The sequence below is a fragment of the Nicotiana attenuata genome, unplaced genomic scaffold, assembly GCF_001879085.1.
Source record: "Nicotiana attenuata strain UT unplaced genomic scaffold, NIATTr2, whole genome shotgun sequence".
Classification (NCBI taxonomy): Eukaryota; Viridiplantae; Streptophyta; class Magnoliopsida; order Solanales; family Solanaceae; genus Nicotiana; species Nicotiana attenuata.
The window spans coordinates 60,504-65,454 of NW_017674423.1; the positions used below are offsets into that span (position 1 = coordinate 60,504).

At 41.0% G+C, this 4,951-nt stretch overlaps 1 long non-coding RNA gene across 1 annotated transcript; it reads left to right on the forward strand.

Moving 5' to 3' along the window:
- The first annotated feature begins 3,931 nt into the window (after positions 1–3,931).
- On the forward strand, positions 3,932–4,209 carry LOC109218650. Its single transcript, XR_002066794.1, has 3 exons — positions 3,932–3,950; positions 4,036–4,089; positions 4,169–4,209. It is a non-coding gene; the product is annotated as an uncharacterized LOC109218650 (long non-coding RNA).
- Positions 4,210–4,951: the final 742 nt, after the last annotated feature.

Consider the following 4,951-nt stretch of genomic DNA (forward strand, 5'->3'; position numbering starts at 1 on the left):
TTCGTGCTTTCCCTTTACTGTGCATGTGTGTCTGTGTGTGTATCCCTGTGTGTTCTTGTATGTGTGTGTGTTTCTTCTTGGTTTTAAAAAACCAGAGAAATGAGAGATCTGGGCGCTGAAGGTTTTCCAATCGGGTGGGCTACTGCAGATTGTGATGGTGTGTGGCTGGCTTGGTGTAGGCTTGAGAGAGACGATGTCTGCTGCTGTTGCTAGGTCTCTTAGGATGTTTGATTTCGGCTGAATTTTTGAAGGGCCTTTGAGATTTTGGCCGCTGCTTTTGTGAGTCCGAAACCAAAATGTTGCTATTTTGGACTCAAAACACATAAATAGGTGTAAAAGAAAAGGTAACAAAAATATATATAGCGCCAGAAATAGTGGCGCTATATATAAACGGTAACTGGACCGTTTATGTATAGCGCCTCTATTTCTGGCGTTATACACTGTCAGAGTGATATAGCGCCACTATTTCTGGCGTTATACACTGACAGTGATATAGCGCCAGAAATAGTGGCGTTATATCCCTCCCCAAAAAACCCTTCATCTTCTTCTTCCCCCGTCTTCTTCCTCCATTATTCTAATCCCCCTTCCTAAAATTGGTCCCATCCTCTGTCCGCCACTAAAAAAAAAAAAAATTTGGGTCCCCCCGGCACATAAAACTTGAAGAACGTAGGTCCCACACTCGAGTAGAGCTTCTTGTTATTGTTGATTCACGCTTTCGGAGTCAAATTTTCGATCTATTTGCTTTCCGAAAATTCTAAATCGAGGTATTTCGATTTATTTTAAGTTGAAACTTTTATAATAATGCATATTATTTGATTTGTATGTGTTCTATTTCGGTTGGTGGTTTTATTTTCGAAATTAGCATCTTAAATTTATCCGGATTTAATTTTACTGTTTTATATAAAAATATAAATTTGTCAAATAAATTTGTCTGTTAATATTCTCATTTATATATATGTGCTTTCATGCCGTTTTGTGTTTTATTTGCAATTAAATTTATTTGTTATTTATGTTTAGTTTAGATTATTTTTTAGCGTATTAAAATCTAGACCTTTTTAGCGTAGTAAAACGTAGACCCTTTTAGCGTAGTAAAATTTAGAGCCTTGTAGCGTAGTAATGTGTAGTATTTTAGCTTAGAATTCCTTTTGTTTTAGTATCTATTACTGGTATTTCGATCCTCAAAATATCGAGCCCGGAATCCATATGTAAGTAATTTGTACAATTAAGTTATTAAAAAATATGAATTTAAGTTATAAGAAAATACATAATTATTAATGATAATTTTGTGCCACTGAGCCTCAAAATATGGAGCCCGGAACCCATACGTAAGTAATTTGTACAATTAAGTTATTAAAAAATATGAATTTAAATAGTAAAAAAATACATAATTATTAATGATAATTTGGTGCCACTGGGCCTCAAAATATCGAGCCCGGAACCCATACGTAAGTAATTTGTACAATTAAGTTATTAAAAAATATGAATTTAAATTATAAAAAAATACATAATTATTAATGATAATTTGGTGCCACTGGGCCTCAAAATATGGAGCCCGGAACCCATACGTAAGTAATTTATACAATTAAGCTATTAAAAAAATATGAATTTCAATTATAAGAAAATACATAATTATTAATGATAATTTGGTGCCACTGGGCCTCAAAATGTGGAGCCCGGAACCCATACGTAAGTAATTTGTACAATTAAGTTATTAAAAAATATGAATTCCAATTATAAAAAAAATACATAATTATTAATGATAATTTTGTACAATTAAGTTATTAAAAATTATGATTTTACAGTTGACGACATGGATGCGCCTATACATCCCGGCCCTCGGACGTCGGATCTATTAGCCCTACAGCCCCAGCATAGATCCGAGTATATCTGGGAGGGACGGTTGCTTACTACGACATTTCGGGCCAGGAGAGTGGATCTACTATGGGAGTTTTTGAGTCCTCCCCGCGTTCTACATACCCGCGTGGTCCATCACTTGGAGGAGATGGGATTTTATAGGATTATTAGGATTGGTCGGATACAGCTCGACTATGCTTTGATCACGGCCATGATTGAGCGATGGCGACCAGAGACGCACACTTTCCATCTTCCCATTGGCGAGGCCACCATCACACTCCAGGACGCAGAGATTTTATATCGCCTGTCCGCTGATGGCTTGCTCTACGACCATGAGATATTATCCGCGGGAGGCATATTGGGATATGCTGCACATGCTCACTGGTTTCATGCCGGAGGGCCAGGAGGTAGCGTCTGGGGTCAGTCGCATATAGTTAGTCCCCATTAGAGACCACCTGGTGCAGCTCCACGATACTATCACTGACGAGTCAGCGGAGGTGGATGTGCAGCGATACACGAGGCTGTTGCTGCTCCTTCTATTTGGGGGGGGGGGGGTCTTGTTCCCGAACACTTCGGGGAACCTAGTGAGCCTCCGTTTTCTGCATCATATCACCCGGTTCGAGGATACAGCCAGCTACAGCTGGGGTGGTGCTGTCCTCTCATTTTTGTACAGGCAGATGTGTCGGGCTTCCATGGGAACACAGAGAGACGTTTGTGACTTCCATAGTTATAGTTTATCTGACACTATACATCAACTTTCTATGTTAGGTTTGGGTCTATGAGCGATTTCTGCAGCTTCGGCCACCTCTACCACAGCTACCGGCTAATGTAGACATTCCGAATCTCCCTCTAGCTTGTAGGTGGGTTATGCGTCGTAGACTTGAACGAGAGTATGATGCCCATCATAATCTCCCCTGCATCAGGGATGTCTTGGATTTGCTGGAGGACGCACAGGTGAATATCTAACTAAACGTACTAGTTATTGTTTAATTTAGTGTTGCACATACTAACGGTTTGTGTTGTTATTTGATAGTTCATATGGACGCCGTACAACGAGGAGGTGATAGGTACCCTGCCAGCGTATTGTACGTTCGACCGACATATTTGGAGGGCTTCTGTCCCTCTCACATGCCTCGATATTGTGGAGCATCATGCCTCAGAGCGGGTTTTTCGTCAGTTTGGCCTGCCGCAGCCTATACCGGCTCCGCCTGCATGGCATCCTTTACATTATGAGAGGGATGATCGGTCTAGGGTGGACGACACATTTATTGACTGGCTTAACGCCCAGCTGGCTATTTGGGACAGGCGAGGTGACTTAAACCCAACTCCACAGCACTTTCCTATTGAAGGTTATATGGCATGGTACCACACTGTTTCCTGACTTTTTATCGGGAATCCAGTTCATCAGGCAGAAGGTCGGTACGTCTCATACGCCGGGAGACACGAGGATCTGGTATGTTTTCTGTTATAATTAATTATATACTTGTAATTTCGTGCCAAATACGTAGTTTAAATTCTTTACTTTTGCGCAGGCGATTGGATTGCATACGGTCTATCGTATGGGGCAGCAGATGCAGAGTTATGTCCATGATCCTGTGGTCATGCAGGACTACAGTCGTCGATTCATGGATTTGGCTGCCCAGACATTTCAGCGAGCCCGATCGGATCAGCGTTTAGCAAACGAGGCTGATTATATTGACCCAGCCACGTACCAGCGAGGTCGTGGTATCCTACGAGGTGGTGGTGCCCGACGAGGTGGTGGTGCCCGACGAGCTGCTGGTGCCCGACGACCTCGTGCTGCCCGAGGAGGTGGTGTTCAGCAGGGGGGCCATGATGCTCCTGACGATGATGTTGCTGCTGATATGACAGGTGGCATGCATGAGACTGACATGCCATCTTACAGCCTGGGAATTTTTGACACTCCAGTGCCATCACAGATGACCCCATCGGGTCAACTATTGATCACGGGCTCGGATTTTCAAGGAGCTGATTGGGGTAGATATATCCCTGGCCCGTCTACCACTGATGAGGGTCGACCGACCCGAGATTTATTTAGTGGGCGCCGACTGAGTTATGACAGCTCTTCACATGCGCAGGTATGAGTTTATTAGTATTGAATTTGAATTTGTTTTAACTATAACTTATTTATTTCGTTACACTATATTAATTTCCTTATTTCAGGCTTCATGTGATGCTGCGACAGATGACTACATTCAGGATCCAGACACGATTATGGTAAGATAATATAAATTGTTATGAATTATTTATGAATTATTATGTAGTTTTCTAAACTAAGTTTTATATTATTATGTAGCATTCTACTGGACCTGACAGCACCATCGATACATGTCATCCTGCGCCGCATCCGGCTATAAGGAGAAAACTTGATGATGATGATCCTGATAGCGTACCCGGGCGGGAGGGGATACGCCTCAGGCCGACGGCTACATTGAGACACACCGGATGCGGGACACATTGAATCGGCCTTCCTTTTTTTTTATTTGGTGTAAATAATATTTTTGTACATATTAACAGTAATATTTAATTGAATATATCCATTACTTTTTTTAGTTCTCCATGTGTTTTATTGTTTCGTATAACAACACAAGCATTTAAACTTAAATGCCACTTCAATTAAAATAAATTTCAGTACAACAAACAAGGAAAACATAACAACAACACAAACACAAACATAACATGCCAACATAATAAAAATACATAAAATACGAAAAATACACTAAGCACATACAGGCCATTGTTTAGTCCCGGCTGCCATTTATTCTCCGCTCCAACCACTTAAATCGTTGTTCCATTTGTTCTTTTTCTTCTTCTAACTCTTTCACTCTCGCCTTCACCTCCGCAAGTTCCCGTTTATATTTTTTTTTACGTTCCTTCTGTGCTTCACAATTCCATTCTGCTCTCCATTTTTCATCTCCTACCTACTTTAGTTTCTCCCTCATTTCTATAATAATTCTATCGCTTTCTCTTTGTACTCCCAGTTGGAATAACCACTTATTGTGAAGAGATTGTAGTTGTTCTCTGTAGCATTTCTGATAACATGGTTCATCAACCCATTCATCAAACTCACACATAGGTT